At 40.2% G+C, this 26,006-nt stretch overlaps 1 long non-coding RNA gene across 1 annotated transcript in view; it reads left to right on the forward strand.

Annotated features, from left to right (window-relative positions):
- The window catches only part of LOC147572471 (uncharacterized), a 55,534-nt gene that overhangs the window by 10,238 nt on the left and 19,290 nt on the right, over window positions 1-26,006 (forward strand). Inside the window, exon 2 of the long non-coding RNA XR_015245866.1 lies at window positions 24,898-25,042. This is a non-coding gene — a long non-coding RNA (uncharacterized LOC147572471). The remainder of the gene's footprint in view (window positions 1-24,897; window positions 25,043-26,006) is intronic.

A 26,006-nucleotide genomic window follows, 5' to 3' on the forward strand; every position in this document is an offset into this window, starting at 1 on the left:
ATAAAGGGACCAATGTGGGCATTCTCTGCAAAGCAATTGGTTATTATCAGACATAAACCAGGGGCTTTTATGGCATAGACTCTGCTATTTTAACACAGGACCAGTAATTAGACTGATCCTCACTTGGGTGCCTAAGTGATACTTTGTAAAGAGGGACTTCCCTCTGGCTTTATACCTTCAGTTGCTCCTTAGCTCTCTCTCTTCTCCATTATTCCCTTTCCTTTCTTCCATTCCACTTGTACTGCTGGATAAGAATGGACCTTCTCATCCCAACAGTTTGCTACTGGTAAGTATTTTCAATATCTGGAGACCCACAAATAAAAAGGTCTTGAGGGAAAATATCTATGTGTAAGTCTGTCTACTACATATGTCTCCTCTAAACCAATAGCTATCAAACATATTCTGTCTGAAAGCACTAACCAGAAGAATTTAGTAAGTACTAGATAACAGTACAAATCAGTGGCTATGATATCTCAGAATCTGTACTAACACATATACAAGGGAGATCTTGAAGGCCTTAGGTAGACATGGTAAAATCTGAACAAGGCTCCTGATCTCTTTCTTTTCTACCTATGGTTTGTTGTGATAGTTCAGAACAAGGTGGCCAATTACTTCAGAAAATGGCTCTTGACCCACTGGGCTCTTCACGCTCTTGAAAACGCCCTACCAGGAGTCAGTTTCCAAAGCCAATGCCAGAAGATGGGTCAGGCTCATCCTTTTCACCCCACTTAGCAGAACTACAGATGTTATTCATATTCATCACAATGTCCAGCCCTTTGACAAACGTTACAGAGTTCCTTGGCTCAATAAAAATCATGTGTCATCGAGTGGCCTAGGGTTAAGTGCATGCTACTTAGAAAAGCATTTCCCTTCGTCTGTTTGTTTCATGAGATGTTTGGAGACCTCCAACATCTGCATTTCAGTTGCAGCCTGTCTTTCCCTGTTCCACTGCTGCCAAATGCCCTTCTCTTGGCTCTACTCCATTCTTCAAGGTGCTCACTCTCTCTGCTCAGCTCTGTACTTTGCTATCTTTCGGCAAGTCTTAACGTTTTCTTGAGTCTGGTGGAATGTTGATATTCTCTACTCAAAATGCAGAATGCTGGGAGCAGAAGGAGGAGGCAGTGTAGCTTCACACAGTTTTATTATTTCCTGCCCTCAGTCTCAATCCCAAAGGCTGAAGATTATTTCCAAATGTGCCCTGCAGCCAATCCCATCATTACACGGATATTAGGTCCTACAACCCAGCATTGTGGCTTAGGCATCTCCATGCCTCATGAGACCGTGTGTGGGTTAAGTTTTGACATTGAAAAAAAAATAACAACCTTGTAGAACTGATTGAAAACATATACAGTGTGGCAGAGCATGCCTGTGGAGCTCAGCCTGTGGCTTCACGAATTTGAACAGAAAACATCGGCATCTGGTGCTACAAAATAATTACTTAAAAAATAGACATCTCTTTATTTCTTCTACAGCAGCACGAAGGTGTCTCTGCACAAATTAGCTTGAAGGAATGTCATTCTGCATGTAAAAATTCTGCTATGGAAAGTTATTCATTTTTGATATACAATGGAATCTGACTCTAACTCTGGCCTTGGGAGTCATTCAGTGACATTGAAGGCATCAATGGATAATGAAATAATCAATTTTAGTCTTCTCCAGTGAAACTCCAATTTTTGCCTGGAAAGAATGGAGGTATTCTAGAATCATGTTACAATTTTTTCCATCTTATTTTAGAGATTAAAACAGAACAAACCTACACAGTGATAGGTTTGAATAAAAACAGTAAGAGTAAAAACACATATAGAGGCCTTTTCCTAGTCTAGGTTTAAAATATGCCACTCACGGGGCACCTGGGTGGCTCAGTTGGCTAAGTGTCTGACTCTTGATTTCGACTCAGGTCATGATCTCACAGTTCATGAGTTTGAGCCCCACATTGAGTTCTGTACTGACAGTGTGGAGCCTGCTAGGGATTCTCTCTCCCTCTCTCTCTGCCCCTCCCATGCTCTCTCTCTCTTTCTCCAAATAAATAAATAAACTTGAAAAAAAAAGATGCTACTCAAAGTTTTTCAGACATGTCATATTGTCCCAGATCTCTGGGTTATTCCTGGTGTTTCCCATTCTGTCGACTTGACTGTCACGTTACTCTCTCCCTCATCACACACACACACACACACACACACACACACACACACACACACACTACTTCACTGGTAGTGTCATGTTTGAGGAACTCTCCTTGAATGTTACAAGATGGGTTCAGTTTTCGCTATTTTATGCTCTGTTAGCATTTTGTTCACACCTCTCTCATAGCATTTATACCATCATACTGCCCATATCTCTTCTTGTAATAAAAGTTTCATGAAGCCAGGGGCCACACCTTACTGCCTTTTCAACCCCTAGCTTAGCTCCTAACATACAGTAGGTTTTCAGTCAAAGCTGCACTAAACAAACTATAAAATTATGATAATTCTAAGAAGGATTTCTTTGGGATTACTTTCAAGAGAACTAAGGGTCAAAACCGGGGGACTCTCTAGATCAATGATGTTTGTATATTCAGTCTAGTGGTAATGAGCTACATAGACCTCTTTCACCTTTGTACAACCTTGGACAAGTTATTTAAAGTCTTTAAACTTTCAGGTTTTTTTTTTCATTTAGAAAATGTTACCTCCTAAATAAGTTGTTGTGAGGCTAAAATGAAATGATTCTGATATAGTAGCATTCAACATTAGCTGACATGCTGATAGTAAAGACCATTATATTCTTAGAGATGGTGTTTTCTCTCCATCCACCAGGATATGTAAATTTGGCAGAGTGAAGGTTTTTATCTGTTTTTCATTCTCAGCCATTAGAGGCAGTGCCTAGAAAGGGCGTGGCATATCACAGGACCTCAATCAATATTTGCCGAATAAATTTGTGGATACAGGTTGCTTTCCCAGGACGGGTCAATGGATATCAATGCTTTGTGCATACCCTTCCACTCTTCTGAATATCTCTAAGACAGTTGGATGGATGTTTAACACTAAACCATGGTCTGTACGGTAGCCAAAGCTGATTACTTCATTCCCTGAAAGTTTTGGCTTATTGACCTGATTAGTAGAGTATATCAGTACTCAAAATAAGAATTAAATGGAGAATTTCAGAGATTAAAAAAAAAAAAAGAAGGCAAAAATCATGTTCCTTCTTGAAAATCTATCATATCCAGAAGGAAAACCATGTGTTGAAGTGACCCAGGGGAAGAAGAGGGATATATTGAGTGACCTCCAGAGGCTCCTTTCAGCACTAACGATCCATGAAGGAGATTTACAGATCCACAAGAATTGACCCCAACCTAGCCTTGGCTCACTGCTTTTTCCCCATTTTGGCCAATCTTCTCACTCCATTCACTATGGCAGCTCCTTCCAAACCCATCCTTCCCCCATTCCTTTGCTGCTGGAAATTACCCCTGGCCCATGGCCTAGAGGCAGTGGCTGGCCATGGAGGTGGGATGTGCCCAACTTGTACATAAAGGCAACAGCTGGACAGCACACCCAATATGAGCAAAGCCAAGTTTATTTTACGGACAGGCCTCCTGTCTGAAATTTGACTTTCCCCTCTTTGCTGACTTGGCCAGTTTAACAGTAGTCACCCCTGGATCACAGGAAGCACATATTTGCCTCAAAGTCTTTGGGGAGACCCATATAGCCCTCAGATGTACAATAATCCAGATTTCTTATTTTATTTTTTTCTTTTCCATGGGAATAAGAGCACTTCTCTGCCAAGGAACATATTTCAGGATTTTCTTTTGGCTGCTCCCAGGAGGGGGAAAGTTCAAGGGCTTGATGATTTTTTTTAAAACTATGCATCAAGAGAAAGCTGGACCCTGTTGTGAAAAAAGAAAGAGAAGCAAGGGAAAATATGCCTCATGCACCTTACTGACCTGTCTCCTCCAGTGAACTAGACCTCAGGGGAAAATTGAATCCATTAATGTCTTGGTTGGGGTGGCAGGACATCTGAGAGAAGGTAAGGGGGTTTTTGGATCATTCTCGCCACACCTCTTGCTTAGAAAAAAATAAATTAGGTTCTGCAAATATTTTGTGGATCACATCTATTGGCATCTAGACTCTCTTTTTTACTGTGAGTAAAAGAGGGGGGAAACCCTGGCAGAATCCCAGGGGTGGGTATTTATGTCAGCTCCAATGAAAAGCAGGGGTTGAACCTCTGTCAGTGTTTCAGGGAGGCCCTGGTGACTGTGGAGGCATCAGGACCCTTGCTCATTTCTCTGCAGATGTCAGTGACCAAGAGTGCGTATCAGGGATGCTGACTTGAAGACTATCTGTATTAGATTTTATTTTGCTTTAAGAATGGCCAAAAAGTGGATTAAACAAAAATCCAGGCATACGAGTGTGTCCAGAAATAAGGATGAGAGAAACAGTGGCAACAAGTTCAAACACCAGGAAAGATTTTTGAAAAAGCTTAAGTCATAAAAATGAAAACAATGATGTCAATTTAAGAGAAATGTTAATGAATGACATAAAGGAGGACAAAAAAGGGAGAGTGGTTAACAAGAAGCAAAGTTAAGGGATTATCTGAGGTGTTCTGTGGTTTACCAACACGTCTTAGCTGAAAGAAACATAGCTCGTTGAACCCTAAGTAAGAGAAAGGAAGTAGGAGCCCTGGTGTTTATTTGTTAAAATAAGTTGCCTTCCCCAGGCCCAGCCCTCTGCTTCCTCCACCCTGTGTGCTCTCAGTTTCCCTGCTCATCAAGCTTTTCTGGATTGCTATCCGGAGTCTGCTGCTGGTAGTCAACCTTTATTGTCTAGTTTGCAACTTCTCTTCCCTGGCCTTCCTCTACCCAACCACGGGCCCAGGGATACCAATAGGGTCACATGCATTAATCTCAGGGATCCTCTCCCTGTCTGCTTGCCTGCTTTTACAGGTCCTCCCCCAAGTCACAGGGATTTCTGGGGGGGGGGGGGGGGGTGTCCCGGGGGGTGGGGTCCAACACGAGGTCTTCCTGATCCCAGTTCTGTCCGTTCTCACTCATTTCATATGTACCAGTTTGCGTACTCGGTGGCTGCTCAGAGCCACACCCTTCCTGGACCCGCCTCTGTGATTTCCCTGGGGGGCAGCCTTGCCTTGCACAACCCTGCGTTCCAGACTTTTCTTCCTACCCCTACTGGGTTCTTCCGGTGGGCCGGAGGAACTGACACGGATAGACCAAGATGCACGAACCTTCCCAGTGCTGAAGCGGAACAAATAGCATGTGTGTGAGAACACACTTGAGGGGTTGGGGACCCAAGAAGAGTGTGGTGGTGAAGTAGTCCAAATTTGTCTTCGAGGCCTGCTGGAGCCATGCCCTCTGAATGTTGTGTTTCTTTTACTTTCCCTTTTTTTCTTCCTCTCAACAGCAGTGTGTTTGGAGGAAGAGAAGAAGGCAGGTGAAGGGAAATGGATGGGATCTCTCTCTTTTCCTTTCCATCCCGTGCGTGTCCCAACCTAAAGCCAGCTCGCCTAGTGCAGGACGTCAAGCAGAAATCTCTGTTGGTGTTCTCATCTCAACTCACCTTCGGAATGTGTTTTCTAGCGGAAACAGACCCATAAATTCGGAGAATAAACTGATGGCCTCCAGAGGGGGGTGGAGTCGGTGAGGGGTGGGGAGTGGGAGATACAGTCTTCCAGTTATGGGATGAAGAAACCGCAAGATGAAAGGTACAGCATAGAGAGTATGGTCCATGGTGTTGTAATAGTGTTGTGTGGTAACAGATGGTAGTTACCCTTATGCCAAGCATAACATAACCTCTAAACTTGTCGAATCATTGTGTTGTACATCTGACACTAATGTAGCATTGTGGGTCAACTGCACTTCAATCAAAAATTAATACAATCGTAAAATAATTAAAAATAAGTTTTTCTTTCCTTAAAAAATAAGAAATGCGTTTTCAGCAGCACATATGTACCTAATTTCTCTTGATATTTAATTATAATTTAGAATTCTTCAATTGCATTTTATTTTACTTTTAATTTCTTTAATGCTTATTTTTGAGAGAGAGACAGAGAGAGACAGAGCATGAGCAGGGGAGGGGAGGAGCAGAGAGAGAGAGGGAGACACAGAATCCGAAGCAGGCTCCAAGCTCTGAGCTGTCAGCACAGAGCCTGACGCGGGGCTCGAACTCACGGACCGGACCGTGAGATCATCACCCGAGCCGAAGTCAGATGCTTAACTGAGCCATGCAGGCGCTCCGTCTTCAATTGTATTTTAGAGTGCAAGTCGATTTGTGAGTTAAAACCAAAACCAAACAAACAAAACCCAACTGGTCATAAGTGGCAGAAACTGGGTACAGGGGAGGGAAAAAGAGAGCCAGCCTCAGGCTGCCAGTTTTTCAGTGCATGGCTCACTGCCATTTTCTTCATGCATTCACACATTAGATTAATCTTTAGGACACCTACCTGGTGGAAGACACCGTGTGGTACTGTGGGGAGAATTAGAAGGAACCAGTCCTCGTGAGAGTTTACGCTAGAGGCGACTAAACATGCATCGAGGAAGGGGTACCTGATGCATTGTATGTGAGCACACTTGGTAATCTAGGCTGCTATAAATATAAAAGGAAATACACTAAAGCCTTGGATTGTGAGTAACTTGTTCTGTGAGTGTTCCACAAGATGAGCACACAGTTTTAATAAATTCTAACTTGATAAACGAGCAATGTCTTGTAATACAAGCAGTACCTGACAGCGAATGTCACATGGTCACAACCGAGCCAACGGTTCTTGAAATTCACTTTGATATACAAGTGCTTTGGATTGCAAACCTGTTTCCGGAATAAATTACGCTGGCAAACCACGGTTTTACTGTATTCCTATTCAGTAATTGAAGTTGTATTTTACGATTAAGTGTTGTAAAGAAGGTGGTCGCTTCTGACTATTGTGATTAAGGAAAATACTGTGGAGGGGCAGCTGGGTCAGCATGGAGCCATCTTTGGATCCTCTGTCTCCCTCTCTCTCTGCCCCTCCCCCGCTGCTCTCTCTCTTTCTCTCTCAAAAATAAATAAACATTAAAAACTTGTTTTAAAAAGATAAAAAGAAAAATACTGTGGAAAAAGTAGTCTGTGAGTAGAGCTTTGAAGCAAGGACAAGATGAATGAACATGGATTGGAGCACCATGTGAAGGGATGTTATGAAGACGGTGTCTCAGGAAAAAGTCCAGCAATAAAAGACACTGAGGGGGAATGATTTCACTGTAAAGGATACAGGGGGTCTGGAAAGAAAAGACAGAAACATGTCAAAGGAAGGACTGATTGGGTTCATTAATCGATTCATCAGAAGAGGTGAAATAGAAGTCAAGGAGGACCCCAAGGATTTTATTCTGGAAGCTATGTTACCATTGGGAAGTCTGGCTGGTGTAGGGGATTAACATGATAAATTTGGTCCTACTCACAGAGAGGTGAAGATTAGGATGGGGAATTGAGGCAGTAATATTCAGAAGACAATGGAATTTGGGACTAATACCAAGCTGTTAATGCTGCCCATATTCAGCAGACAGCCACCTGTGCAATGGGCCTATTTAAAGCCCCTAAGAGTAAGAATTCCAATAAAGTGCATTTAAAAGAGATGTAACGTGGGGCACCTGGGTGGCTCAGTCAGTTGATCCGACTTCGGCTTAGGTCATGATCTCGCAGCTGACGAGTTCGAGCCCTGCATTGGGCTCTGTGGTGACAGCTCAGAGCCTGGGGTCTGCTTCAGATTCTGTGTCTCCCTCTCTCTCTGCCTCTCCCCTGCTCACGTTCTGTCTCTCTCTGTCTCAAAAATAATAAATGAATAAATAAATAAATAAATAAATAAATAAATAAAAATTAAAAAAAATTTAAAAGAGACGTAACGTACAAAAAGACGAAACCTAGGGTTAGACTCCCAGTTAGTGAATGGAAGAGGACACACAGCCAGGGAAGGAGAGGCTGAATGGGTAGAACCCATGAGGGACCAGAACAGTATTCTTACACAGAGGGCAAAGAGGAGACATTTCTAGAAAGGGAGATCCGCTTACAGTTCCAAGTACTATTAAAAAAGTAAAACTGGATGTGGGTTGAGAAAAAAATAGGGGTCCACTGGTTCCCTTTGAGTGAATAGATTCAGGCAAGTATAACAGAAGACTCACTAGCGGCTTCACTCACAAGTAAGGAAGTGCAGTGGCCAGAGAGAGTCCATCCTGTTAGAAACGTGATTAGGAGAAGGGAATGGATGGGTGTGATTTTTGAGGGGGTAGCAGATCTCAAAAAACTGCTTTTGTTCCAGACTGACCGGAACAAATCTTGAGTAGAGGGTCAGCTTTCTGCAGAAAGAGAGAATGTAAGATACTGCAGAATTTGGAGAGGCAGTCACTGGTAATGAAAAAGCATAGAAAGGCAAACGTGACTGTAAACAAAATTACCTGCAGAGTTATCAGTGTTAGAAAAGAAGAGAGATTGGTTCTTTTCCTGTTCCAGATGGAAGAGAGAATGGCTAAACGGGTAGGTATATTGAGGCAAAGGCCAGCCAGAAAGAAAATGAGCAAGCTCTCTAACAGGAGTGAGGTGATGTTTAAGATGATTCGTTACTGATTTCCAGGCTCAAAGGGAAGAGTGGGAGCTAATAAATATCGCCAAATTTGTTGAACTAGAAGAGAGTATGGATGGCTTGTGACTGTTGCCTGTGCTGATAAAAAAAAAAAAAAAAAAAAAAAGAAAGAAATGCATTGAATAAGTGGGAACAAATACAATGTAGACATAAAGAATTTTTTAACAAAAAGTATCAAAAATGGCACTGTTATTTTTCCCCTGCCTGACCTTAATTTAAAACTTTGTTTCAGTAAATCAAATCTACTAGAAAGATGTCAAATGTACCTCATAGAGAAATTGTCAAGGTTCAGATTCAATCAACTTTTTATTGCAATGGTTTATGAATCCACTTAATTTAGATTTTGCTTTAAAATAAATTTTATTCATTTTTATTATAAATTCTGCATAAATCTAAAGCAACAGCTTGTCATTCATGCTCAGACCTATAAAAACAGGCTCTTGGAAGTCCATCTAATAGAAAAAAAATGAAATGATAAGTGTATTCTCTAACAATGGCTCTTTGTGAACTTTGTTTTCATTAGATTTTTAATAATATAAAGGCCACTTGGTTCAGGAGAGAAGGGTATAATAAATGCAGCACATTAAAACAAAATAAAACATACATTACCCAACTGTCTAATACTGAATCTGACAATTTATCAAGTTGGCCCAAAATAATAAACCTTACTTTCAGAAAAAAAATGAAATAAAATTGGACCCTTTCTGAAAAGAAAGCCATGTCACTTGTGGGGCATGCCACATCAATATAATCTAAGGAAGAAGAAAATTTGTAAAAATTCATAGTTGAAGGAATTTCTGATTGAGGACAAACCTCAGGCATGTGCACTATAGAATTAGCATATATAATATGTTGCTAAAAGAAGTAGAATCTGGATCACATAGGGACTAGAGTCAATAATATTGTAATAAATTTGTATGGCGACAGATGGAGGCAGATGTCCACCACACTTATTGTAGTGAGCATTTTAACAAGAATATAATTATCAAATCACTATGCTGTATACCTGAAGCTAATATAATACTATATGTCAACTATACTTCAATTAAAAATAAATTTTAAAAAATCACAAGGAAGAGAAAATATAAAAAAGAAAAAACACAAAGGACTATATAGATGAATAAAAATTATAGCAAAGTGACTCGAGGGAAATTGCACTTCTTAGGTTCTTCAAACATCCAAAGATGAAAATATAACATAACATAATGTAATCAAATTAACAAATTGTATAAAGCAATCATATATTATTTAAAAAGTTGTGGAATCTAGGAATACATATTCAAATTATTAACTTTAAACTCTGTATGCAGTATCGAATCTATTTGGTGGAAAATATATCAGACAAGCTGGCTATCCAAAAACCAATGGAATAATGATAATTTAAAAAGCTGTATCCCAAATGCACTCCATGTGCATTGTTTGTGGGTTTTGTGATTCATATACAGTTTCTGTCCTTGGAACATCCAACTGGATGGCCAGATTGGGCAGATACTTACATATGGAACATTAGTGAGTAGCGCCCTGCAGATTAAGATAAATGCTAAATGAGTTCACCCAAGAGCTACTGCAGTTCAGAGGAAGCCCTGGGAGCTGGAGGGGATAGAGAATGCTTCACCAGGTATTATGTTAGATGAATTCATTACCTCATCCTGTTACACAATAGTTTCCCATTTATATAAATAAAGGTGCAAGTAGAAAGATCTAAGTTTTAGTTGCAGTTTCAGTGATGATTTTCAGACCAGTGATCAATGGCGATCCTTTTTCCCTTATCTCAGCTTAGCCACCCCAATGGAACTTACAATTTTATTTTTTTATTTTTTAGAAAAAGAGTGGGGGTGGGGGAAGAGGCAGAGGGAGAGAGAGAGAGAGAGAGAGAGAAAGAGAATCTTAAGCAGGCTCCCTGCCAAGTGTGGAACCTGATGCAGGGCTTGATCCTACAACCATGAGATCATGACCTGAGTCAAAATATAGAGTCAGATGCTCAACCGACTGAGTCACTCAGACGCCCCTCATCTCCCACCCTCTTAATTGGCAGCTTGTGTTCACTACTCTTATTGGGTATAAACAATGGGTGGAAATTCGTATTGATTCCTGAATAAAGACAGAGGAAAGATTTAGGCAGCTTATGTGGTCTGAGGCTCAGGTTAAATCCAGAAGAGATTCTGGCATTAGAATATTGAATTGATCCACTTCTGGGTCTTTCAAACAAATAATAAAGCCTACTCAAGCTGCAACAGAAATATTAGCAGACCTGAACACTATACATGTAACAATTTCCATCACTTTGTTAATACCCAAAACTATAGATATTAGTTACAGAATATTCTGTATAAATTATTGTAAACTGTGCATTTTGTTCACTGAATTATATTAATTTAATTGCATGATAGTTACACACTACATATTTTTCATCAACACACGTAGTATTCATGATCAGTGGGTTAGGTTTCTCATGTGTACGCTTTTGAGAATCCTGGAGAAAGAGATGTTATAATTGTAAATTCCTGCACTGGAAAGGGAGAAACTGGTTAGTAAAACAGAAAGTCAAAGGAAAGGAACCCCAAGACTCTGCCAATACACAGTGCAAAAAATGCAGTGGGGTTTTGGGTTGGTCAAGTTTCCCAAGCTAGCCTTTACATATTTGGATAAAGCTAAGTGCTTTTTTTCTCCTTAATTTTTCAGCTCTGATGTATTTTCAGGAAAATTTGATCCATATGTTTCTAATTCATTTACTCCAACTCATCAAATGTTGTTTTGTAAGAGTGTTCTCTGCCCAAAGTTTTTCTAAACAGTCTTAAGAAGGCCCCTAAACAGAAATGGGATTAGATGCAAAGGGTACCCATTGCCAAACCTAAATTCTCTTGAACCCAGTGTTAAGTAGAAGACTAGCATCTATTTTTAAACCTGGCAAACCAGAGACACCATTCAGCTGCTGACTCAGAGTGAAACAACAATTAGCTGTTATTTGTGCAAATTTTAGATGCAAAAACATTGTTTTCTAAAAATGTGTGGAAAAGGAGTAAATTCTTATTGATAGCAAATAGAACAGCATTGTGCTTTGCTTTTTCCTAAAACTTGGTCATAGTTATCATCAACTTTGCTTCTCAGCAAAATCATATGAGATGAACAAGGTAGTTGTTTCCATCCTCATTTTACACTTGAGGGAACTGAGGCCCAGAGAAATCAAGTAACCTTCCCTATAGCACATAGGGATGTTATGGCACAAGAGAATCTGGAACCCAGTCCTCCTGGTTCTAAACTCCTGAGTCTCTTTGGACAAATAGTGGTGTCTACATCTCTCCGTAGTTCACACAGACAATATCTTGATTCAAGGCAGCGTGGGTAACCCAGTGTATAGAACTCAATATGAGCCTGACTAAGGGACCTGCCAGTGACAGGACCAGACAGTGTCCCTGTCTCTTTTTCCGGGATATCTCCAGCCTTCATGTGGGGTCAGTCAACCTTACTGACAGCTGGGTGAATTTAATATATAGGCATTTACACACACCTGGAAATTTGATCTGATCTTATTTGGATCTAATTTGCTCTCATTGATTTATTTACATATTCCTGAAGATTATTGTAAAGATTTATTACAAAGATAAATATGACATGTCATACTATTAAAAATGATGGCATCCAACATATCATTTGGTTCTCAAAACACTGTCTAAAAGAAAGACCAAAAGTTATTTGTCCTTACCTTACAAGTAAAAAATCTAAGATACAGAGTTACTAAAGTTTCCATATTAAGAGATGAGTACAGCATGTGTAGCATTTTCCATAATTTACTGAGTGAAGCAACTTTAGGTCAATTTTCAATATTAATGATGATGTTGACAAAAATAATGATGGTGGTAATTACCACTGACTAGGTTTTTGCCATGTGCCAGCTACACAATCTCAATTATTTGTCACAGAAAATATTGAGGTAGACATTTTTAGTGTTTAAAGATGAAGAAATGGTCTTGACAAAGTTAGGGATTGCATTAGTTAGGGGTCCATTTGCAACCAGCAACAGATAACCAAACCTAAACTGACCTTAGGAGAGACAGAATGTTTTGATTCCTATCACTGAAAACTCCGTGGGCTTCATGTGTGGCTTCATTCTGGGTTGCAAATAATATCATATAACCTTGTAATTTTCTCTATTTCTTATTTCTTTTTTTCTCTGTTGTTGGTCTTATTCCCAAGACCCACGTGGGGGTAAGATGGTAACCAACAGCGAGAGATCCTTTCTTGCCTCCATAGTATACACTTGTCCCTGGCTGATATTGGTCCATGTCAAATCATGTGTTTGTGCTTGAACAAATTCCTAAAAGATCCCTCTGGATTAGGCCTGAGTTTCATGCTTATCCTTGACTGGGGATAGTGCAAGTTCTAAACAAACCACATAAAATGAGTGTGAGGAATGAGGGGTTTCTCAGGAAAATGTGGATGGGCTACGAACCAAAATATCAGAAAGGGCAAAAAGACACTAGGAGGCTAGATACCTATGAATGTCACTGCTAGTGGCCTCCTAAGGTCAAAGAGCTAGAGTGTGGCTGAGCTGAACTCACATGCGTGTCTCCTTCATTTCAAAGTCCATTCTCTTAGTGATATTCTGCAAACAGTGAGCTAATAAATATTTTAGGTCTTGCAGGCTGGACGGTGTTGGCTGTGACTACTGAACTTGGCCATTGTTGTGCAAATGCAATCAGAAACAGCACAGACACAAATGGGCACAGCTATGTTCATAATACTCTAAAAAAAGATGAAGGGAAAGATTTTGTCTGTACGTTATAGTTTGCTGATCTCCGCACCTCACTTTTCATGATCTTTTTTTTTTTTTTAAGTTTATTTATTTTTGAGAGAGAGAGAATGTGCGAGTTGAGGAGAGGCAGAGAGAGAATCCCAAGCAGGCTCCACACTGTCAGTGCAGAGCCCAGTGCAGGGCTTGAACCCATAAACCATGAGATCATAACCTGAGCTGAAGTCAAATGCTTAATCAACTGAGTCACCCAGGTGCCCTGTCACTTTTCATGATTTTGATTGGCTGCAGTCCACACATATAGAACAGAACTGGAACAGCCTTTGCAGTGTGCATAGGTGAAAATATTGCCTAGATGAAGGTGCACCAGTCACACAGCTAGTCAGTGTGAGAGCCACAAGTGCTTATGACCCACTCCATGGAAAATCCCTCATATGTCCCTACACTAATCAAATAAATACAAGAAACAAAAGCATTCAGGAGGAATATTTTATGAGTCAGAGAATATTCTACATCATGTTGATAGTTTCTATATCACCATCTTACCACAAGCTTTCTTCAGGTATTTTTACTCCCTGAATAATGTAACATCATTTCTGGCCATCTTTGTGGTAGACAGAGTAACGGACTCCCAAAGAGGTTCATGTCCTAATCCCCAGAACCTCTGACTATGTTACCGTATATGATAAAGGGAGCTTTGCAGATGTGGTTAAGTCAAGGATGTGGATGGAACTAGAGGGTATTATGCTGAGCGAAATTAGTCAGTCAGAGAAAGACAGATATCATACGACTTCACTCATATGAGGACTTTAAGACACAGAACAGATGAACATAAGGGAAGGGAAACAAAAATCATATAAAAACAGGGAGAGAGACAAAACATAAGAGACTCATAAATATGGAGAACAAACTGAGGCTTACTGGAGGGGTTGGTTGTGGGAGGGGCGATGGGCTAAATGGGTAACGGGCATTAAGGAATCTATGCCTGAAATCATTGTTGTACTATATGCTAACTCATTTGGATGTAAATTAAAAAAGTAAAATTAATAATAATAAAAAAAGAAAGACACCTGTTCATTGGCAATTGTATACCCAGTGGTAGCACATCTCTGGGCACATTGAAATGTTCAATGGATATTTAGTGATAAAAGGAGAAGTGGATGAGTAAATATGTAACTGACAAATGAATGAATGATTTTGGCATGGTGGAGGGGGGGTTCTCAGTCCAGAGAAAAGTGAAGTTTTCAGTTCTTAGTGCAGTTTATTCTAAAATTCTACACTGTAGAACAAATATCTAAATGCCTTAGTTCACTTCAAAGCATAACAAGGAAACAATCAATTTGTAATTTGATACCAAAAAAAAATTCAACTGAACTATTATACAGATAACTTTTCTTCTATTCCCCAAATTACTGCTTCCAATTAAATATCACACTTTGTATTTCTTATAAATCCTGGTGGGGTTTTTAAAAGTTTTTTTAAATTTTTTTTTTTTTTTTTTTTTTTTAGGAGAGAGAGAGAGAGAGAGAGAGAGGGAGGGAGCATGAGTGGGGGAGGGGCAGAGATAGAGAGAGATACAGAATCCAAAGCAGGCTCCAGGCTCTGAGTTGTCAGCACAGAGCCTTACGTTGGGCTCGACCTCAGGAACCTCAAGATCATGACCTGAGCCGAAGTCGGATGCTCAATCAACTGAGCCACTCAGGCACCCCTAAATCCTGGTGGTTTTTAAAAGGAAAGCTATACCCCAGAAAAGTTACTTATATGTAAATGGGAAAAGTCATGTTCTAAGATATGGGATATGCTGTCCTTGTGAAATGTCCCCTGGATCTTTCACTTTTATAGTTACCTTAGAAGTAATTCGGTACTTATAGCCCTGAGGAGTTATCAAGTGCACAGGACTGGTAACTTGAACCAAAGAGTGTGAACAGGAAGGAATGGTTTCAATGGAACTAACTCAGAATATTCTAGGGTATAGATTCACAAATAGAGGCATAGGTGGTAACTGACAACAGAGTTGAAAAAGAAACAAAATGCGTGAACTAACCTAATAAAAATATTATTGTGAATTAGTGTTTTATAAATGTAAAAATGTAACTTGACAGAGAAAATTGGACTTGACTTAAGAGAGTTTTCTATTTACAAAAGAAATATTGTGATATGTGGACTTGGATACAAGAGCAGAACCACTTACAAGAGTAGGAAAAAGAGGGGATTTGGAAGAACAGACAAGTGTAGTGGAAATTCTAAAAAGTTTACCATGAAATGTACAATTTCTCCTTTTCTCTTATTAACTTTTCTGTGCCTTCTACATTACCACCAATGCTTTTGGTATAGTGGAGTATTGGTAGGTTAACGTGACAAAAGGTTTGGGAGCCGAAGGCAAGGTATTTAGGGGGAGAAAATACAGTTTTCATATAGAGACAGCTAGCATAATAATAATAAATACTCCGTATGTTTAGTTTTTTATTCATTCACTCAGAAAACAGTTACTGGGAACCTATTTTGTGCTAAGGACTATATTAGATATCAGACATAAAAAATAAAATTGCATATTCCTTTGAGCTTAATAGAAATTCAGACATGGTATAATAGGTTTTTCTACAAATTACTATGCAAACACGGATCAGAAAGAACACACACACATACAATCCCTTCATTATGACTGGGCTTGAATACTTCAGAGAGGAGCTGTCATTTATGCCGGAAGAGTCGAAAGTTCGCTAAAAGAAGAAAGGACAATTTATTCTAGATATGGAAGAAAAGTCGGTCAATGGCTCAAGATCATAAACGTGGGTGGGGTTTTAGGAAGACACAAACAATCCCGAGTCATTAGAAAATTGGGGTGGAAAAGGGGAGAATTATCATGGGATATGAGACTGGTGCCCACACAGTCCTGTGGGTTGGTAGGAGAAGGTATTATTCTCACTTAGATGAGAAGAGAATCTCAGAGGGTTGTCCAAAGTCACAGACAGAAAAAATTGGGAAGCATATTCTCCCTCCCGCTCTACAGTTCTTTCCACCATACTAATGTTTTCAAAGCTGTGCCCAAAGAAGCCTCAGGACATCACAGAGATTCAGAAATTACAAAGACAGGGGAAGGGGAATCTCACTTAACAAACAGGAAGCCTTCATTTGAGCTTTTAAAACAATGGGCCTTTTACATTAGATATCTTTGAACACTGTTCCCCCACTACATCGATAAAGTTGAGAAGCATGGCACCCTATCAATCATCCCATGGTCAAACTCATTGCTTCGTAATTAGATTGTGAGGTAATTACTAGTCATGAGTAATGTTAACATAAACTGAAGGAGGACAAGATGGTAGCTGTCTCCTGGCTGGGTAATGGCTGGTGACACATGAGAAAGGCTGACTCAGCTGGACACTGAGGGATAATTTAGTGAGCGGAACTAGAAAGCATTTAGGATACTGAGAGGGGAATAGCTAGGCTTGAGAATGAGCTAAAGGATCTGTGCAGATGTCCGGAGGTCCTTTTCTTAAAAAAATAATCTATCCTAAAATTTTTCTTTCTGTAATTAAAAATAATATTACCATTATAAATATTTCCTTTAAAAATTTCTTTTGTTTGTTTGTGTCTGAGGGAAAAATCTTTCTCTTGGGTTAATAGAGAGAGAGGATGGAAAGAGAAGTCCTGCGCTGAAACGTGAGTGAAGTGGTAACTTGCCAGTTTGGTTGGGAGGGTTGGTGACATGGAAATGGAGCCTTGGACATGTAACCTGCCTCCCCTCTGCTCTAAAATGCTTCGAAGAGCTGTCACATATAGCTGCATAGGACGCATCTTGCATAACTCCTGAGTGTGGTATTAGTATATACCATGATGTAAAAGGAGCTTTTTGCAGTTGAGGAAAGGATAATTCTCTGGATTATCCAGTTGGGTGCAATCTAATCATATGAGGTCTTAAAAGCAGAGGGAGACAGGAAGTGGAAGGGGAGACAGGAAGTACAAGAAGGACATGACCTGCCATTGCTGCAAGAGAGAGGAGAGGAACCAGGAATTTAAATGGCCTCTAGAAGCTAAGAATAGCCTTTAGCTTACAGCCAACATGAAAATCTGGATCTTGACTTTACAACAACAAAACATGGAATTCTGCCCAACAGTCCAAATGGATTCTCCCCTAGAGCTTCCAATAGATAGTGATCCTTTGACCTGGCTTAATCTTCTGACAGAAAACCAGCTAATATATTAATTTATTGACCCTCTCCTTTAGATAATCCGGTTGTAAATTGTAGAACTCAAAATTAAATAATACTTAGTTGTAAAGAATAAACTACTTCTTCTCTCTCCAAACTCATCAAATAGCAAGAATATCGTATATCATCACTGACATTCCCCATGATAAAAATGTCATGTCCTCTGGAAAAAATGTCAAAAATGGCAAAATGATACAGATCACAAGAATTCCACCTTTTGAAGAAATTCTCACAAAAGTCACTGTTACAATGATCTTATCCGGGCTAAAAACTGCCCCCATAGTGGATTAAAACAGTAACAAGTTTATTGTTTATCGCAACTCTATGGATCAGGAATTCAGATGAGGCACAGCGAGAATGGCTCTTCTCTGTTTCATGTGATGTCTGTGGGGGCTGTACTATCCAAGATGGCCTCTTTACTCATATATATATATATATATATATATATATATATATATATACACACACACACACACACACTCATATATATATATATATATGTATATACTCATATATATGAGTATGTACATACTCATATATATGAGTATGTACATACTCATACCTAGCTAGGGTAGTTTGAACTCCTGGGACCTGGCTGAGACAACTCAGCTGGGTTCACAGGTCTAGGATCTAAGCTCTTGCTGTTGGCTAGGTTCCTCCACTATCCTCCATATAGCTTCTCCCTCATCCCATCTCCCACCTCCACCCCACACCCTGGCCAATATGGTCTTTCCAGGTGGTGTCTAGAGCAGCAGAAAGTATCCTATTTAATGAGCAGCTGGGCTCTGAGAAAGAGAAAGCAGAAGCTGCCAGTTTTCTTACTGGCACATCACTTCTGCCTTAAAATCTTACCCCTAAAAATCTACAAATCTCTATATTTACAAATCTCTATAAAACTCTTTCCTTTTTGTATTAGTCAACCTTGGGCTAGAGATAGTATTGACTGTAACCATCAACATTCTATGTAACTTGCATAATTAGAATTCAACTGTGAAATACCCTTAGAGGCTATGAGACTTTAGCATGACAACAAGCTAACGGTATAATTCAAGTGAAAGATGTTGCATGACCTTCTTCCTTGCTGAGTGATTTCTACCTCTCAACTGTTCCATCATCAATTCCTTGAATTATGGCTACAACTGACTTGTATGCCTTCCTCGACATTTGACAATGTGGAAGAAGGAATGGTTGTCCCCAGTGCATAACCTCTCGCTGTGTCCTGCCCTTTTGGCATATGACTTTGTAGTTCTTCTCACTGGAGGTAGTATGTACTTTCCCAGTCTTTGACTTTGGCTTTAGCCAATTGCCTTGATTTAACCACTGGAATATGGGCAGAAGTGAGAGTTGCCAGTTCTGGGAACCGGTCTTTAGAGACGTTGTATGTCTCCACTTATCCCTCTTTATGCCTCTGCCATTCCCATGAGATAAACATGCCCCAGCTAGTCCACAGTCGAAAGATGAAGAGAAACATGTGGAGCAGACCCATATCCAACCTGGAAATTTGCATAGTGCTTAGTGGAGGCCTACTTAGATCAGCTGATCCCCAGCTGATCAACAGATGTGTGAGAGTAATCATGCTGTTTGGGGTGGGATATTATGCAGCATTATTTTGGCAACAACTAGCTATTACACATGGTAAGATTAAATCACAAGAGAAAAGATTTCCCATGACTTCAAGCAATGGTTGTCATTCTGAAATTTGGAAATCATAAAGTTCAAGAAATCTAAACACCTAGCCAACACTGAGATTCTGGTACTACCAAGTGGTCTCCAGATTCCACCAGACTAAATGAAATCCCACCTTTATGGTGTACTTGAAAGGGTACAAATTACAGGCCAACCAGATGAAAATAACTCTTTTAATGAATGTGCTAATACATGCCTTTAGAAGATAGAAACTAGCTGAGAAGCCTTTACAATAGCCCCAATTCTAGCCTGACTGCTGCCAATTATTAATATGTGACTTTGGAAGTCAAGAGGTAGAATTAGAAACTCTGCATTATGAAAACAATGCCTATTGCCTCAGAGCCAGAAAGAGCCTTGGTCATTCAATGGTTTTCTCAGCACTTGGATCAGGGATTCGTGGTGACATTTACTAATGTAAAGAACGGGTCAGGCAGCTGTCACGGGACATACAAACATCTCAGCGGCCAAATCAACAACCTACCAAATGTTTTGTAGAAAGGCAACTCTTATATTTAATGTATTCAGAAGTAAGTGTTCATAGGTACCTTATCATTAACTTGACATACAACCTGGAGTCACACATTCATTGACATTTTTTAACATGGCACTCATACAAAAGGGTCACTATCTACACAAAAGGCAAAATCATAAATAGGTTGAAATGTCTCTCAGATTCCACACAGGAGCCACAGAGAGTTCACAGTTTGATTTAAACTTTTGCACTAGAAGCAATTAGCATTTGGACAGCTGATGTGAAAATCACAGTTTTGTTCTTTTTTTTTACACAGAACATGATTATTGTACAACCTTGGGTCTCTGTTCAGATTTAAAATATTTTGTGTTGGTGTAGCAGCATTAGATATATTGTCTGCACTATCTCACCCTTACTCTATAGGTTATGTCAACATGAAATTCCTGAAAGTAATGTCAATGAAACATGAAATTAATTTTGTGTGGCTTACTGGCTTTTGCCAAAACAGCAGTCCTGTCTTTAAAGTGGTTACTTAAAATGCAGCTATGTTCTGTCTTTGGAAACTTTAGTTTTTCTCTTAGGACTTTGTCCTTTTATTATTCCTCCTCACACAACCAAAAGTTATCAAAACCCACATGCTTTCATGGCATTTTGTGCCCGAGAGATCTGTAAAGGCCTCCAGTAAGTTTTAACAGTTATCTACTAGCCTCTGCTCTACAAATAGGCAACTTAATGAATTTTATAAAGAAAGAAAGAAGGTCAAAAGATATGGTAATAAATTAGAGGAGGTGAAGAGGAGATTACTGGAATGCTTTGGGGGAGGCAGTTAACCCGCTTGAATGCCACAGGATCTATGATTTTCTGAGGCAGTCAAAACCGTTGAAGCTCAAGTGCTTGTTTTATGCTATCGTAGCTGACTGAGAGGGAGAAAACTGGACATTGAATTTCCCTGGGACACCAATGTCTTCCTCCCACCCCCATTAAGCGGTATCAGAGTTGGCTGGGGGGAAATGGATGGCATGCTGCCTTCACCAATGAAAGCTGACTGAACATTCCCGAGAAAACCAAGTCATGCCCTTGGGAAAATATGTAACAAAAAGCCAAAGTAGAGGTGGCTGCTTTGAATGCTTCATTAAGTCAAGAAGAAAGGGATTTCAAGTAAGTCACCATTTGTCCTCATCTAAAATTTGTTATATATTGGGGCGCCTGGGTGGCTCAGTCAGTTGAGTGTCCAACTTCAGCCCAGGTCATGATCTCACGGTCTGTGAGTTCAAGCCCTCCGTCGGGCTCTGTGCTGACAGCTCGGAGCCTGGAGCCTGTTTCAGATCCTGTCTCCCTCTCTCTCTGACCCTCCCCTGTTCATGCTCTGTCTCTCTCTGTCTCAAAAATAAACATTAAAAAAAAAAAAAAAGAAGTTCTTTAAAAAAATAAATAACTAAAATTTGTTATGTACCTATTTGATTAGTGACATCACATGTGGGACTAAGGGAAAATGTTTAAACCAGAGAGAAGAGGTTTCTCAGAAACCCTACTATGTAAGACACCCATTGTCATTGCTATATGCTTGACAAAATCAAGTCACGATGGTGACAATTGTATTTTATAATTTATAAATCAAGGAGCATTTATGGAGCATATTGTATATATCAGGTATTATGTTGGGGATCTTTCGTATTTGCTCTTATCTATCTGTCACATTGTCCCTGTTGTAAGGGTAGTCTTCCTTTAAAGCAAGCTCAGTTAAGGAACTTTCTGGTGCTATAGCTGCTAAGTGTATAATTAGAACCAGTACCTAGATTGTTTTTTTTTTTTACTTCAATTATAGGTTATCGTGATGGTCAGATCAAGAAATCAAGGCTAAGGAAATGTTGAGCCATAGAAAGAGATAAGGAGCAAAACCAGGAAGATTAAAAAAATTACATTAGTAAGTTTACCAAATAACTTCTGCCTTGTTCCAAAAAGGACCTAAGGTAACTGGAAAATGCATATAGTATAAACGTATTAGAAAAAAGAAAAAAAAATCAATTACAAATAAGGATAGAAGAGTAGATGCTTATTGCTGAATAAAAACATAGGACACAGAAATGTTTTCGCAATTCCAGCCAGTCACAGGTGCTCAAACGTGGGATGGTGGGAAGAAAGCAATTACAAGCAACAGAACACGTCCGGGGTTGGTAAATGATGATGTCAACGACTGGGGCCCATGTCAGGTACAATTTTGATTGTGGTCTCTTTTATTTATTTATTTATTTATTTATTTATTTATTTATTTATTTATTTATTTATTTATTTGTTTATAGACTGCTCCAGCAGGGGAGAGGGGCAGAGGGAGAGAGAGAATCTTAAGCAGGCTCCATACTCAGTATGGAACCTGACGTAGGCCTTGATCCCTGTACTCTGGGATCATGACCTGAGCCGAAATCAAGAGTTCGACACTCAACCTGACTCAGCTACCCAGGTACCCCTGAATGAGGTTTCTTAATGTGCTTGTTTGTGTAGGAATCGTACCCCCAAGTTAAAGCTCGTTCTATTTTATGAGGATGTGTTTGTTATATCACCATTTATTTCCTTATCAACTATAAAAGAGGATATTTTGAGATGTCAGTTAGGTTCTAAATGGTGACTACCAAGCAAGAGAGAAAGGAAACCAAAGTGTTGATGAGGAGAAAATAATCATTCTTGTAGCATGGAGTCAAAGGGGGTAAGGACAATGGCAGGCATAAGAGAAAAGAAGGCTAGTGAAGTTTGGAATCAGAATGTAGGAGGCCTGGGTCCAGGTGGAAGGATGGCCCATCAGCTAGATAGAAAATCTTTCACCAGAGGTAGATTAGCTACAAAGTCTTGACAATATCTATACACATCTCTCTCTCTCTCTGTCTCTGTCTCTGTGTCTCTCTCTCTATATATATACCTGTATACCTATACTTATATCTATGTCTACGGATAAAGAAAAAAAGAATCACAGAAGGGAGTTGGGGACCACACCCTACAGTAGTAACCACTACTGGGATGACAACAGGCAGCCCCCAAAATGGTCCCAGCCATCTCTCTAGCTTCTTCCTGGAGCATAGATTAATGTGTTGCCAATCCCTGCCAGTATTGGCATTTTAACTGGGGAATTTTCACTACCTAAAGAAAAATTCATGTGCCTATTTCTGTTGTTAACAAAGTCCTTTTCATTTTAACTAACTTCCACGCCACCCTCCTCCCCAACACAAAACAAAACAAAACAAAACAAACTCAACTAGCATAGGAGGGATTTCAGGTCAGTGGGGTGGAGATTTGGGAGTCAGAACGCCTGAAGCGCCCAAATTACATCATTCAGGTGCTTCCTACTTTACCCAAGGGGAAAACACACACACACACACACACACACACACACACACACACACACACACAACCCAGGCCTGGATGAACATATCTTTAGGATTGCATCACTTCCCACATTTCCCCCAAATTCTATAATCCCAAACTTCACACGGGATTAGTCTGGAGAGATGGCAAAAAGCACTACTGGGATCCAACACCTCTGCTAAAACTTCGAGGATTAACAATATGTGCTAAGTGGGCTGATTTAATTTATTCTGAATTAAATTATAATTCACTCTGTTTCTCATAGGGGAAGGTGAGGTGAGAAGTGAAGCGATGAGGGAAAAATATGTATGTGGTTGCTTAATTGACTTGTACTCAATTACGAGCTACAATCCTTTGTTTTAATTCTTTTCATATGTTCTTGAACTCATAGACATTCTCACGGGAACGGCACCGTATAGTACAAAATCGTGATGATACGGTATTGCTCTTTCCATTACTATTAAGCCCGCTCTACTGGTCTTCATGAGTCAAGAGAAGCCAGGGTTATTTTTCTTAGCATGGGAGTCTTCAAAGTATCAAGGGGGAGATGGTTTAGACAATGTCTCAAAATTTCTTTTTCAGGAGCTGTGACTTAACAATGTTGCAAAGTGCAAAAACAGAGGGGGTGGGGAAGGGGGGTGAGTGAATCTATATGACAAGTCTTGTAGTGCGAGTGTTTGTGGTTAACCGAGAAACACATTATGAGTCAAGCCTTTGGAAAGAGGTGAGTAATTAAAGACAAATGCTATGACATAATCATTTTACACGCAGCAGAACGATTTTAGATTAAATCTGGCCTGACCCACTGCTCAGCAAGTGTTATCATGGATTCTTGAGAAGTATTCATTTAGTTACTTTCTAATTTGGCCCAAATTTTTATTGAACACCAAAAAAAAAAAAAAAAAATTGTGTTTCCCATAGGAAATAGCCTGAGTCCGGCGTTGGTTAATAAGGTTGGTGTATTTGGGAACAGATCTGCTGTGTACACGAAGCAACTTAGCTCGAAAAATACTTCATTTGAGAAACGCAAGAAAGAGCTTGGCTATAAGCACTTTTGCAGGAATGAACCCTCTTATGTTTAGGAAGGTTACCATATGTGCCTTTAGATAACTCAGTGAAATATCAGTTAAACCAATAATTTTGCCATGATAAAAAATTATATTTACTGACACTTTGCTTTGCAACTCCCCAACCTGTCCCTACACACACACACACACACACACACACACACACACACACACACTTCTTTTTGGCTTCATCCTGTATATCAGTCACCATCTATATCAGTCTGATGTGGAGACACCAAGTTTTGCAGCAAGAGACCCATTGGAGCCTCACTGCTTTCCTAACTCTACCACTATAATATAAAATATGCCATGTAACTCCAGGACATGGCTTCATGGCTTTCCAAATGCTATTAAATTTTAGCTGCTGCCTTTATTAAATGCAGAAAACAGGGGTGTGTGGGGGGATGACAGGGCTCTGAGTTTACCCTTTTGTTCTTTTTATTTGAGTAGATGTGGAATCGTTAGGTAAGGCAAGTTTTCTGTGGAATAAAACAATAGAAGATTTTGTTTGGTGCGCTGACCCAGTTCAACAGGCATCTCGAAACATTCCAGCAAAGAATTGTACGTTTGTCTTAGGGAAGAAGAAGAAACCGCGGTGTCACCTCATCCCTCTCCCCCCCTCCCCCCCCAGAGAAAGAAGTTTAGAATACAGGGCCCTTGACCCACGTTACAGAGAGAGGATTAAGTATCAGACACTGGGACCCATTTCCCTTACAGGATAATTATTTCCTAGTAGCAACCATATGGCCATATTCTGTTCTCTTGCAGGGTAAGGCATGAACACGTTTTCCCGGAGAAACATGCACTTAGACTTGGTGGTAAAGAGATCACGGTCTCCCTGGCCAGTTACTGCGTTCTTGGGAATTCTGCTGATTTGTCAAAACACGACTGATGTTCAGAAAGCTGACGAGGCGTAAGTCACAGCCTTTGAAAAGTGATTGTGTGAATGTATGTGGATGTGTGTTTGTGTGTGCACATGCGTGTGTATATTTCTTCCCACAAGGGGAAACGTATTTCCATAAATATTATTACACAGGAGAGGCAAGTGCAACTGCAGGAATGAATCTACAGTACTTTTCTCTGGGGCTCTTATTAGAGTTTTTGTCTTTGCTCTCAATTTTTCTACAATGCCTCCGTGCTTATTGAGGCTTACGTTAAACGTTGTTGAATGAATGCCAGCCCTGTGGCAACCACAGTCCTGTCCGCAGGTCGCTCTGGTACCTGTTTTGTCTGGAGCAGTAGAACCAAGTCCAGAGTAAGGGTGGGGCACTACCGAGAGAGGTGGCAGGGACTTCACAGCACCTGTCAACGGTGGGGCTCTGCCCATTTTGACTATCACCGGCCTCGTGGCACACGGACAGATGCCAAGAGGATACTTCACTGCTTGCCTGTTTGGCTCAGTCTTTTCCTTCCCCGCTTCTCCCAAACCACCTAATTGGTAGAGGTGAATAGGGCGTCTCCAGAGCAGGACTATTGATTGTCAGGCAATCAGTGCAAGGATCTGAATCTCAATCATCCCTCTCCTTTTTTTTTTTTTTTTGCCTTTCCACAAGGTCTCCTACCCTAGGTTTTTTTTTCAGTGTCCCTCCAATTCCATGACTGACCTACCATTAATCCCTGTGTTTTCACATGCACTTTTTTTTTTTTAGTACTTATTTATTCTTGAGAGAGAGTGTGCAAGTGGGGGAGGGGCAGAGAGAGAGGGAGACACAGAATCCGAAGCGGGCTCCAGGCTCTGAGCTGTCAGCACAGAGCCCGACCTGGGGCCCGAACTCACAAACGGTGAGGTCATGACCTGAGCCAAAGTGGAGGCTTAAGTGACTGAGCCACCCAGGCACCCCCTCACCTGCAACTTTTGACCCTACAGTTTGTGACTT

Source organism: Puma concolor, chromosome E4 (assembly GCF_028749965.1).
Source record: "Puma concolor isolate L17-30 chromosome E4, mPumCon1.1.hap2, whole genome shotgun sequence".
Classification (NCBI taxonomy): Eukaryota; Metazoa; Chordata; class Mammalia; order Carnivora; family Felidae; genus Puma; species Puma concolor.